Source organism: Siniperca chuatsi, linkage group LG24 (assembly GCF_020085105.1).
Source record: "Siniperca chuatsi isolate FFG_IHB_CAS linkage group LG24, ASM2008510v1, whole genome shotgun sequence".
Lineage (NCBI taxonomy): Eukaryota > Metazoa > Chordata > Actinopteri > Centrarchiformes > Sinipercidae > Siniperca > Siniperca chuatsi.
This window is the reverse complement of record NC_058065.1, coordinates 13,056,065-13,069,364: the sequence shown is the minus strand read 5'-3', so window position 1 is coordinate 13,069,364 and position 13,300 is coordinate 13,056,065. Positions and strand designations below refer to the sequence as shown.

Sequence of the window (13,300 nt, the reverse complement as noted above, 5' to 3'; positions counted from 1 at the left end):
CTGCACTGAGGTTGAACTGACAAAAAACAGGTGTTAAAAAGGTGCGAGTTTGGATTCTGCAGGGTACCACAAGATTTTCAAAAGGGAGAGAAACAACTTCACAGCCGAAAACCAGACACTAGGTGATAAAGCATGACCGTGCAACACTACAGCTGCTGAAAAGCAGTGCACATAGGAATCCTTAAGTCCATTTGAATAGGTTTTAGTGAATGAGGAACTAGCCATGAATGGGTGGAGGTATTAGACGTGAGTGTAGTACAGATCTCCAGCCTGTTACTTTAAGCAGCGCAGCCAGTTTATAACTGCGGCAAACCACAGAGCACAGAGGCACACTGTATCCGAACTGGAGGTTGCTGTTTTCAGAAGCTCCTACGGTATGCACGCAGCATGGTGACACACCAAACTGTGTTAATTAGACTAGATGGGAGAGGTTGAATAGAAACATACAGTATAGTGAGCAGGGAAAACTGCTCCTCACCTTGTTTTGTCAATAATGTATGAATTTTAGATTATTATTTTTTCCCCACATGGAAAATAACACATATTATACAGGGCCACGTCCAACTAAAAGCTTCTCTTTCAAAAGGAGAAACAAGTACATAGAGTTTGGTGGTGTAGATTATGTCAGACGTGAAAGCAATACAGAGTTTAAGCAAGACTACTTGCTACTACTGGCTAAAAACAAGATAAGGTCTTCAAAAGTAATTTAAAGTTTAATGCTTCTCTCACTCTTGAAAGAGAGACTACATAGAAGCCTTGTCTCACCCAGACAGTGTGATCTTTATGATTGATGGGGCTGTATGGAATTAATGCAAGAGGGTTTGTAGTTCCCTCAAAATATAAACATTTCGATAGCCTACAATTTATCTTCCTCACTGACAAGTGAGAACACAAACATAAATTTTAAATACATGCCTTTTCTGTTATTACATTTGAATTTTTTACCAAATATTCAACAGGCTTTTCTGCTAGACAAATGAAGGAAGCTGTCCCTCTTGAGTAACATGTGTACTTATGTTTGAAATGTAAAAAAGGTCAAAAAGGTTTCTTTATTTACTCCCTCTAAAGGAAAAAGAAATCTGTAGGCGGCAAAAGGTCAGGGACAAGGTGAATTAATCAAACTAAGTTTTGCTTTTGTTGTTCACAGCAGAACTCTGAACCTCAAGTAAAATTAGGGTTAATTATTTATTAACATGTCAATCATTTAGTCTACAAAAATGTCAGAAAATAGTGGAAAACGGCCATCACAAGTTCAGAAGACCCAAGGTCATGGTGTCAAATGGCTTGTTTTGTCCAAAACTCAAAGATAAGTTAATTTTCCAATTAAATAAAACAGACAAAAGCTGCAAATTACCACATTTTAGAAGCTGGAATCAGAGAATATTCAGTTCTGTCTCTCCAAGACACATACTTTACTCCAACTCCAACTTTAGCAGTTAGCAGTCTGCGGAAATAGCCTCTACAGAGTCTGTCCCCAGTGATAATGGCAGCTGATGTTACACTGAAATCACACTGAAATTAGTGGTTGCTCTCCCGGTTTCATTAATGCGACAGGAAAAAGCAGCTCAACTTATACAATCATACAGAAGGTGCACCCAGCTGTGAAAGTGTTTATCCGATCCCTGAATGATCTGTATGGGTGAGGGAGAGGCATGAGCGGAAAAAAAAAAAGTGTAAAAACATATTCTTCTGGCCTTTTGGGGGAGTAACCAAACAGCTTCAGGTGCGTTTCCACCTCCTTCTGGACTGGAGCCGATCATGATTTGCATGTAGCCTGGGAAAACCAGGATGGACTGCAGTCAGATTTGTGATCTGGCCAACAGAGTCGCACATATGTGGCTAAAAGCTTCTTCTTACTTCAGTACAGACGTGGACAGCTGTGGACCTGCACGCGGACAGCACACACCCCCGCACTTCTCAGGAAACCATCCATTTTGCTTTTCTAGCACATTCATAGTCGGTGTGCTTGAAGTGCGTACATGTATAACGAATAATCGTTGTAGTCGGCAAAAATCGATGACCAAATTAGTTTTCAAAGAATTGTTGATTAGTTGGTGACATTATCAGGCAGTAGTGACACAATAGCACGATGGCAACACCCTCACGACCTGTCTCAACACAATCTTAGACTCTTTAAGGCTGCTCTTAGTTAGGTTTGTTGTAGAAATGTGTGTAACAAGAGAAAACAAAAGGTCTGTGTCGCTTGTCAACTACAAGTGCTCATATCATCAGTCCAGGCATTTCCTTTTTTGTTGTTGCTTATCAGTGCTGTAAATAAACTACCAGATGTAACATTTTATGAACAGGTATTTGATTATATCCTTGATCAGAGGATATAAATAAATACCTTTAAATAGATAATATTCCTAAAAACACATGAATATTAAACAAAAATCCCATTTCTTGCTGTTAAACCTTTCCCTTTTTTCCCAGTGTGTGAGCAGCTTCATAGAAGTGAGAATAAAGCCCACCAGGCTAACTAATTTAACACATTTGGCCAAAACCATCAAACTTTTGCCCATAATGCAAAATGAGACAGCCCTGCAGCACTTGTGAAGCTATTAAATTGTTCAACAAGTCCTAACTGACAACCTCAAGGCATGCACGGCTAAATAAATGCCTCTGGCTTTAGGCATTAAGCAACAACAACAAAAAAAGATCTTTCCAGAACGCAATCAAGCCAAAAGAAAAAGATGTTAGATGTTCTCTCATCTGCATTCAACCGCTGTAGTTGTAAATGAGGCTAAGTGTGGGGAGGGGATTTTTGCAGCCTTGCTTTTGAACTGCGTCTCTTATGCCCTTTCAAAGCAGCTCTAACCAGGTCAGGACCACAGCCGCCTCCATGAGTGCAACACTGCGAGAAACTCAATAATACACTGAATTAAAAAAAAAAAAATTATTTCACCTGTCCATATTTTAATCACTGTATTTATTCGTCTCAGCAAAGAGGCACAGCAAAGACGGTTATAATCAGCACTCAGTTGTTGGCAGAAAATCATCAACACTTTCTCAAGAAGCACAAAAGGCAGCCACACAAAAGGCTCTTTTCACCTTACATCCATCAGCTTCATAAATAGGTCAGAGACAGCTGCGAGCAGCTTCCAACGGGGCTGGAATCTCACAGCAGGTTATGACACACCATAATTGTTCAGTCACTTAAGACAAAGGCTCATGTTTGTTTTTTGTGCGGACAGAGACCTTTTTATACATTTTAACAAAGCAGAGATAAATGCTGCATTGTCTGAAATGAAGACAAGGAAAAATCCAAATTCCTGTAGCTTTTCTTTTTACATTTAACTCACTCTAATTTGCTTTATGATGTGTGCAAAACAAGGCTTTCGGTGGAAAAAAAAAAAAAAAATGTCTCCGCACTGCACTGTGAATTCATGAGACAAGCCCTTGGCAGTAGCGCTGTGCAATCTGCAGCGCTGATAACATCGGATGTCTCTCATTGCTTGGGACTCGCTTGCTTAGAGGAGAGAGGGAAAAGGTTGGCAGCACTCGTTGGTTGGGCGCCGACAAGGATGGGAGGCTTTTGGGGCTGTTTGTCAGAGAGGAACGCTGCTCAGGCTGCCCTTTGGTACATCACTGTAAGAAGCACGAGCAAAAACCTACACAGAACGTTGACTCAACCGCTTCAGTTTCTGAATGCACACAATCTCAGTCGGAGCTGGCGCTATTGTCTGGCCTGAGTTCCTGTGTCCATCCATCTTATTTAAGACTGAAACTGAGCATGCAACATCACTCTGTCGTTAGGAAACGTTCCAATCACAGGCTGTGCTGTGCCCCCCCCCAGCAATGTATATATCTCCTCTCAGTTACCTTCTGGTTTCTAATTCCGGATCTTAATTTGTCTGGAAGGGAGCCTTCTGGCTCTCAGCAGCAATAGGCCAGTGAAGCTGTGTGTTGACAGCCAGCTGGGGTTGCAGAATATATGATCCTTTTCAATTTGAGATGATAACGTAACAACCTGCTGAATGGTTGTTTCATTGTTGGAAGAAGTAGCAGCGCACAAAACCCTGTAGGTTCAAGAGGCGGTGAAGACAGAAACAATTGAATCATTCAAGCCTGGGAGAAATTGCTGTCCTCCCAAATCTGCTACAAAAGATGTTTTCCTGTTAGGGACAACAGAGCTGAAATTTCAGCTCTAAAACTGCTTTTGTTGTTCAGTTTAGTATTGACTGCACTGAAAATGAAAAGAAGAGGGTTTGTTCTACACCCTAGCAAGGAAATAACAGAAAAATATTTTAAAAAGATGGATATGATAACAGTCACGGACAGAAAGGAGTGACACCCTAATTTCCATTCTGAAATTACAGATTTGGTTTTAATAGGTTTCCTGGGTCCTGTCTCACAGTTTTCACACTGTGTTTCTAATGAAAACTGTTCATTTTGTGTTTTAATTGTTGCACTGAACCTGCAGAAAGCCTTTACTCTACCAGCATAGAGTGCAAATCTGGATGAACAACTGAACAACAGAAAAGACTATTTAATGTTCAAGTGAAAAACAAATTAATCTAAATTAAATACAAATATGAAAACAAAACACATAAATCATTACCAGTGCAGCTGATTGCTTTTTAGGAGTCGTATAACAAGCTGAATGGAGACCATCTGTTTATAATCAAAGTGTGATAAGTGATTTGAAGTTAAATACACTCTATCTGGAAGGTCAAACAGCTGGCGGGTCAATTTCCTGTCAAGAACTGCATTATGAATGCAAAAATTCTAAATAAATTCATGACAATATTAATAAAAAGTACAAATCAGGGGACGGATACAAGAACATTTCCAGTGGACCAAATATCTCTCGGAATACAGTAACTAACAGTCTCAAAATGGGTTCATTATTTGGCTGAAAGTTCCCAACAACGGTGAGTCAATTTCTAATTCAATGGAAACAGAGCAAGCCCCTGATTAAGCATTCACATAATAAACTAGAACCATGTTTTCATTTCCCAGTTTCCAGCTACAGTATAGAAATATCTCTTCAGATTAACAAATACCTACAAGATTGTTCTAAGCCGTGGCAATATCCAATATAAATGTTTACAATGAGCAGTACTTGTCTATGTTGCAGCAATCATGGGCACTTGGTTAAATTTCCCTGTGCACACAGATGTAACTGGTTTATGGTAAAGTCGCAGGGATTTAGAGTTAACGATGATATCGCATCATTGTCAAAATAATCATCTCAGGCTTTAATATCTTTCCAGCCGAGTCCTAATCACATAACCTTTGTGCTTGTTCTATCGTTTGCTGAATTGTTAAGACTAGGCCAGATGGCGGAGCGAGGTAAAGACTCCAACTGTGATTGGAGCTGAAAATAACTTCCTTAAAAGTGTAGTTTTAGGGGATATTCCATATAGGTGAAGCAGGCTGAAGGAGGTCTAGATTAATTCCAGTGCATTACTCCAGGTCTAAAAGAGAGAGCATTCTACTGAACTAAAATAACATACACTTAGAGCTTGTTGCATAACCACAAAAAGTAGTAGAATATGCTCTAGGTGCAGCCACGGCCATCAATTATGGATAAAATTTGAAAAAGTTTCCATTTTTCTCCCGAATATAAATAGGCTTTCATAGAGCTCGACTTCTCACACTCAGGTAACTTCAGCGCTCTCTGGTGGCGACAGCAGCCTCACTCTTGGTCCGCTTGCTTTCACACCAACAAATGAACTGCACCAGAGGTCAAGGACACCTGAAAAGTTGGCTGTCGGTACAGTTGTTTAGTCCGAACCAGAGTTCGATTGACAGCTTTCACACCAACCTTAAAAGAGCCGCGCTGAATGGGTAAACGCACCAGAGCACCGAACAATTCAGGTTAGGCGTGAAAGCCCCCTAAATGTCTTGTTTGTTCAACCCATAGTCAAAAACCCAAAGATATTCTGTTCACAATCACAGAAGACTAAGAAGACCAGAACATATTGACATTTGAGAAGCTGGAACCAGTGAATTTTTTGAATTTATTCTCATTGAAAGCCTTAACGATAAATCGATTATCAAAATTGTTGAGTCATTTTCTTCCAATCGACTTATAGTCTACTCATTTCAGTACACTAAACTCTGCCCCATACAACATCAAAACTTCACCTAAGACAAAAGCCAATAAATGTGTACAGACATTTTAATAAATAAGATAAATATTTAATAATAATAATAAATAAGATTCAAGATGACCTCGTGTCTAACTTAGTGCACCTTTTTCTCTTACTCATGCTGTGACAGCCATCCATTTGGCACGGATCCTTAGAGATCCTCAAGTATCGTTTCAAAAACTCATCCAGGAAAATGAAATTCCCCATTCCAGTCAACGTCCAAGCTCTCCCAGACTAAGACTGTGCTAGTTCGCCTGTTGCCCGGCCAAAAGGAGACATGATCCTGATAATATGGCCCTGCTGCCATGGAGACCGGTATGACTCTGCATCTTAATGGCCTTCTTCACATAAGCCCCGCCTCTTAATTATTCATTAGGCCCTCGAGAGAAACAGGCTCCGCTGCAGCTTCACCACCTTACTGGTGTGAATCCAGCTCGTGACCAGATATCAAGAGCTAACGCCACGGTTTGAGACAGGCCTTCCCTGCAGCTAAGTTAAGGACGTTTCTCTAAAATGTGAGAGGCTCCCAGATCAATGTTAATGTGTTCTTTATTGAGTCACTGATGGGCTCAAACAGTTCTTCAAGGGTACCAATTTCAAGGTTTTGTCATAGAAATGTTCACAAAGATTTTTCAAGAGACAGACAAAATAAGCTTAATGTTACTTTCATAATCCTTCATAAATGAAACATAAATCTGATAGTGAGTGGGTGTATATAGCCTTTGTGTAGGGTGAAGAGAAAAAAAAAAACAAAACTAATTTTGGTCAGGCTTCCAGTAAGTCAGATGATAAGGAAGGAAGATGCACTAAAAGGACTACATGACACACCACTGCAGGATGTAAAACCCTCATCACCATGAACAACAATTCATTTACATGAGAAATAAAAAACAATGTCATCTCAAAATAAACATGCTGCTGGGTCACCTGACAAAACCAGTCCTTTTGTTGAGAATTCAAATCAAATGTCACATCTCTCTCTCTCTCTCTCTCAATACACAGTCAATACTTCCTTTGTTTCCAGCCAGGAGTGTTTCTGTGGGAATACCTGCAGTACATTTCAAAATGCTACAAATGCATCAAGAAAGAATTGCTAGACTTCAGCACTTTGCAATATTCATCTTGAAGAATAATACACAGCACCCCTTCATAATGTTTCTGTTTCATGAAACCCCTCCATGCGCACCCCCACCACTTCACACACACATCATATGACACATATGAACTAGCCAAGTATAAATATTAAGTGCAATAATGTAGGCCTATTCAGATCTGCAGCTAAACATTAGACTGAACTAAGCAAAATGAAAATGCTGTATGCTAATTAGTTACATTTCTTTTGTTCTGTTCAAATGTAAAATAAATGCTTACATTTTGGTTTTTCCAAGTACAAAAAAAATAAATAAATAAAAATAAAAAAATCACACACTTGACACCATGCATTGATTCTGTATTACATTTAACTCTCTTCAATATCTTTGGTGGGTAAAGAAGATTATTGTGTCTCAAGATGTCGAGTTCACTTGGCATCATTGCCGTATTTGACAGTGTTTTCTGTAGAAGAGGCATTTCGGTGCGCGACAGCTAGCTTCCCCTCTCCACGAAAAAGCTGTAAGCCAAGTAGCTTTAACTGTACTGATTTTCGTTCTTCTGGTCAGCACAGGTTCAGTCGTCTCCAACTGTATCAAGTGCTGAGATGTAGGTATCAGCATTTCTTTGAGCTCTGTTCACAGTGACAAATCTTCCATTGCTGCTCTGACAGTTGCTGTTTCTGACTGCTGTGCACCTGAAAGTCATGTGACAGAAAATGCGTTGCCTTACGCCGACAACTGTGAGCTGTCATTACAACAGCATTCTTAATACAGTGATATTAATGTTTATTGCCTATTTCTTCCATTTTGATACTTTGGAAAACATAATATAAAAATGTAGTTTGTAAATGTAATGGAAATGCTTTCACTCAAGCTTGGTGACATTTCCTCACTCCACTCCTGGACTCAGCACACAGTAACACACTGTGAAGTAACCACAGAGTTTAAAGCCTAGCACCTGACAACCTTGACCTCCAAAGGAAGAAGTCTAGCTCCGCCCTGGAAGCCTAAATCCAATCAACTGTGACCACGGGGGGCCATTCAGGAACAGGATCCTCCGATCGAGCAGAGTTCCTGGACAGCTTAAACACCTGCAAAAACTGCAGTTTCTCCCACATTAGTGAGACTCCGTAAACTCTTTACTATCCTCACAAAAGGAATCACATCAGCACTTTTGGAGCCAGGAGAAACACAACATGTTAATTTCACAAAGAAGTCAAGTAGGAAGTAACCCAAAAATCTTCTTTCAATGTTGGATTTGTTTTTGTTTTTTTAAATTGCACTGTCAGTAGCTGTCTTGCTTTTGTCGACATGCAGTCCTTGTTTGTACTGAGCAGAATCTGGAGATACACAGTAGAGTCAACTTTGATTTCCTTAGTTACAAAAACACAACGTAAAGCTGAAATACAAAGGAATCAACAGACAGTTTTTTTTTGTAGGTCTCATCACATTTACAAGAAAAGAAGTTACCATTTTGGGGAAACACTTCTGACAAACACCACCCAGTGAACTGCAACACTGACTTTACACGTATTGCCCTTTACATTGGATTTTTGACCCTGAGTCTTAGACTGCCCTCACTAGCAAACACATATAAACAACACAAGCTCTTTGTAAAGCAGAAAACTTGTGATAGACTGGTTTCTTTTGTCCTTTGTTGCTGTAAAGGACTTTGTAATAGACATACTATAGTATGTCCAACAGTCTGTAACAGTAACATACGAAGCCAAAAAGAAGACACTGCTAAGGCATCACTTTCCTCAGCCTAGCACTGATAGGTTTGACCTGCCACAACATGCCATGAGACGAGAGGGAGAGGACAAGACGACCCTGAACACGACCTGCATGTCAAAAACAAGCTTGGTGACAAGTATGGAACTGCAGTTGATGTGCTGAGGGCAGAAATGACACTTCCTTTTCCCCTGTCACTGCCACAAACATGCTCTGTTGTTATGACATCACAAGTTGGCTTCATTGCAATATGCAGAAGAACACCACTTGTGCATCATTTCGTAATACGTTAAGCAACATTACATTTTGCAAAATTATCAAAACTATTTTCAGCTAACACAACTATTCTTTGAATGAAGTGCAGCATTTAAGGGCAATAAACTAACCCTAACCCTCTCACTACATGCCTAACTCGTAACACTTTCCCAAACATAAAACTAATCCTAATTCTGGTCTTCACTCTTAATGCAATCCAAATCCTCTAAAAGCCTTTAAAGAAGTCAGGAGTGGCAAAATGTCCTCACTTTCTATCCTTTTGACATAAAATATAACAACCCAAACTCCAGCCATTCACATTTGCTTCTTCTTTCTGTGGAATTAGTTGCACATTTCTGAATTATAACTGAGTCTGACCACATTACAGACATAAAAAATAAGTCTTAATCAGCACAACACAATCTGTATGAACAAAGTCCTAACAAAACTGTTGCCAAACACTAATTATTATGACTTATTACTGAAAGTGACAGCAGTTTTATATGTCATGCTATTATTTCCAGTTTCTTTGGCTGAGCTGATCATGGTATTCTATTATTCCAGTTTTCCAGGTTTGACAAGTAACTGACAGAAGTATCAGTGATACAAATATAAATGTCTCCCACCCTAATGATATTTTAATAAAGTGCAGTGCAGCTCACAGTTCAATATTCCACAAGAGTGAAATCTTTCAGTCTCAGAGACCAAAACCAGGCATGAAATTGAGGATGTGATTCATGTTTGAGGTTACAGTACAGGCCTTCTGAAAATCCCTAATCTCCCTTTTATTACCTCTTCAGTTTTTCAGGCATTGCCCTGGATGTGAAAACAGCATTTCAAGAGGATTTACCGTAGGTTTTCTGACTTGCCCTACCAATGAAAATTTCTCTACAGCTCAGATGTGCAGCACAAATAAACGAGTGCTTTGGAACTGCAGAGCTCCAAACAGTAGACTGACTGTAAAGAAGCATGATGGGAAAGAGCCTCTCCTGAGTGGAGTGCCTAGCTGGAGTGGAGTTTCTGGCTAAAGTTCAACGAACATGGCATAAACATCTTCCAGAAAAGCAGATTTTATACCTCAGACTGACCTCAAGTAAGAGAAGACAGGTGTATGTGTGAGTGTGTGTGTTTGTGCTGAGAGAACAGGAGCCCTTTAAATCACAGAAAGGCCAAGTGTTCCATTTCCCTGCATGGCATCCATCACCACAGCCAAGTTCTCCCCGATCTTCAATCCTTCCTTCCTCATCCCTCCACTGGCTCTCCACCCGATCCCACCAACACCCCCCCACACACACCCTCCAGCGATTTGTTGCCAGTGATGCATGCCACCGAAGCAAAGCTCCTTTTCCTCAGGATTTATAATCCCAAGGGCTCCCGCAAAAAAGGTGGCTGAAAGAGCTCTTTATAACGCCAGGGGCAGTTGGTGGCTCACCTCGGGATGGTCACTACACTAGCTGAGTGTAGTGACATCATCTTCGGAAGCTGAAAAATATCTCAGAACAAATATGTCTCCCTAGCTTGTGTATAACAAGGTGAAATACCTGGTTACTGTTTTACCACGCTGTGTCTGTTACAACCGTTGTAAGATACAAGTAAGTAGTGCCACACTGTCGGGGGAGAAGACTGTCGTCTGTCACTGACAAGTGCAGCTGTAAATGTTGGTGAACATTGGACACATAGTGGAGTAATAGCCACTTAAAATAGCTATTAGCACACTGTAAATATCTTAACCCACCTTAACCAAGAGAAGCTGGTAATGACTTTGAGTTTAACGTTGTTCTTTAACAACCTGTTCGAGACATGCTCCCAGCACAATGATGTTATTCGGTCAAAGACACCCTGTGGGTATGCCGTCAGCCGTCAATGTCTACATTATCACACTGTGTTACTATCACTTCTTTCATAAACTAGCTAAGCCTGCCGTGTAATAACAATGGGACCCCCGGCTCGCTGCGGCGATTATCGTTCTGATTCCCTAACTGGCTGTAAAAAATATCAGCTAGCGTTGACGTTAGCTATTCAGCTCTATTACCAACCAGGTTCGCTTTAATGTGGCTAACTGACTTAACGTTACATGCACGCTATCACAGTTTCTGGCTACATTAGCTTTGTTTTTTAGGCTTGAGACGGCTAGAAGCCTCGGTCGAGCACCACACATTTCACAACAAAACACGCACCGCCGCAATGACAAGTCGCCCACTCCCGAGCACACACACACAGCCAAACACTGCGCCTCTTCTTTCAGCATTATTTCCTGAACAATGGAGCAGAAAACGGGCTCCGGAGCTGTCAGAAAGGGGCTTACCTTTTTAGTGGTTTCAGCCGGTAGCCCGCGGCGATGTTATATAACGGTAAAAATACTTCAAATCTAGAGAGAGAGCGAACCGGAGACGTCGTGGTTTTGGCCAGACTAGAAAGATGAGATTCCGACAGCCACAGCGTACGAGCCTCTATATTTGCTCAGCCCACTTGCAGAACGCGATTGACAGTTTAGGGACCGTCTGCGTGTTAACGCCCCGCAGAAAACGTAGGCTAGCCTAGTGTTGAGCAGTGGTGGAAGGCAGCTAAGTACATTTACTTAAGTACTGTACAAATACAGTACAAAGTTGAGGTATTTGTACTTTACTGAAGTTTTTCCATTTCGTGTCATACTTCTACTCCACTACAATACAGAGATACACATTGTACGTTTTACCCCACTATATTTATTTGACAGCTTTACTTATTAAGATTTACCATATCAAAGCTACAAGCTAGGCTTGTATAATGTGATGCATTGTAATAAATTAAATAACCCACAGTAAAATGCTACTAACATTACATTAATGCACCTACATTACAGTAATAATCTAATGTAATAATATAACACTTGTATGAGCTAATTTTCTGCAGTGAGTACTTTTACTTTTGATACGTTAAGTACATTTTCTTAATAATACTTTTAATTAAATAGCATTTTCAATGCTATTTAACTTGTAGTGTTTTTAACAGTGTGGTATTGTTACTTTTACTCAAGTAAAAATAAAAGTAAACTTCTCCCACTGCTGATACTGAGTGAGGCATACATGAAATAAAGTTAAAATAAAGTTTAAAACACTCATCACTACAAAAAGTCAATAAAGGATGAAAACAAATTTTAAGAATTTGTCACTAATTAACAGCAATAGGTCTCAAGACTTCAAATCATATAATGTATGATTTAATTAAATTATTAAATTCCACAACTTGCAATTCATCAAAATGAAGGACAGACAAAAATCAGACACATTTCTTGCTTTCTTCCTTGCTTGAGAATGGAAACCAGAGACAGTTATAAGAGTCTGTATTTAAATCTATTTTACTGGTCAGTCTTTATAAATACATTACTTACTTACTTATCTGAAGCTTGCTTTAATCTTTGATTACTACCAGGCCTGTATGGTGGATATAAATGTGGGCCATAGTGACTGATGTTCAGTAACATTTGCCACATCAAGGTAGTTAAACAGATTGGGAGACTTAAAACAGGATGATCCCTAACTACATCTTCATGCTGTCACAGACCAATTAAAGCTTTGTGTTTACTGCCATCTGCTGGTTGTCAGACGCTACATTGTGTAGATGCTTAACCTCAGCAAAGTTACTGAATCATTTTGGTAGACAAATTAGGTTTTGCATTTGTTAAATGTGCTAAAACGTTAATCGCTGCTCAATAATTTAGGGTAATTTTTGTCTCATAATGACTGCTCTGTTGCCAGTCCTCCTGGCTTGTATGCTGTGCATTTTCTGACTCAGCTGGTAATCATTGCAGAAATTAGATCTAAAGTTAGGGTATTGATATTATATTATTGTATTCAGAACATAAAAATAGATAACTGTGAAGTGGAAATACAATAAAGTTTCTACTCAACCACCACAGGGAAGAGGGGTGAGGGAGGAAAAAAGGCTGACGGGAGGGAGGGGGGGGGACCTCCTGTGAGGAGATAAACACTGAAAGCAAAAGGTGGAGAAAAAGCTGTGTACACAGTAGTGCCTAAAGGGAAATGCATTATTCACCCGTAGGTCCTTGCATTCAAGGTTTCCCTTTGTTTCTTTCTGCCTATTGATCATGAAGGACTAGTGATTGTGAGAGGTCATTTTGTTGTA

At 39.9% G+C, this 13,300-nt stretch overlaps 1 protein-coding gene across 2 annotated transcripts in view; it reads right to left on the bottom strand.

Annotated features, from left to right (window-relative positions):
• The window catches only part of mgat5 (alpha-1,6-mannosylglycoprotein 6-beta-N-acetylglucosaminyltransferase), a 91,546-nt gene extending 79,887 nt beyond the window's left edge, over positions 1-11,659 (bottom strand). For both annotated transcript variants that reach the window (XM_044188138.1, XM_044188139.1), the window contains exon 1: positions 11,481-11,659. The gene's annotated coding sequence lies outside the window, so the exon portion shown is untranslated. The remainder of the gene's footprint in view (positions 1-11,480) is intronic.
• Between the last annotated feature and the right edge of the window lie 1,641 nt (positions 11,660-13,300).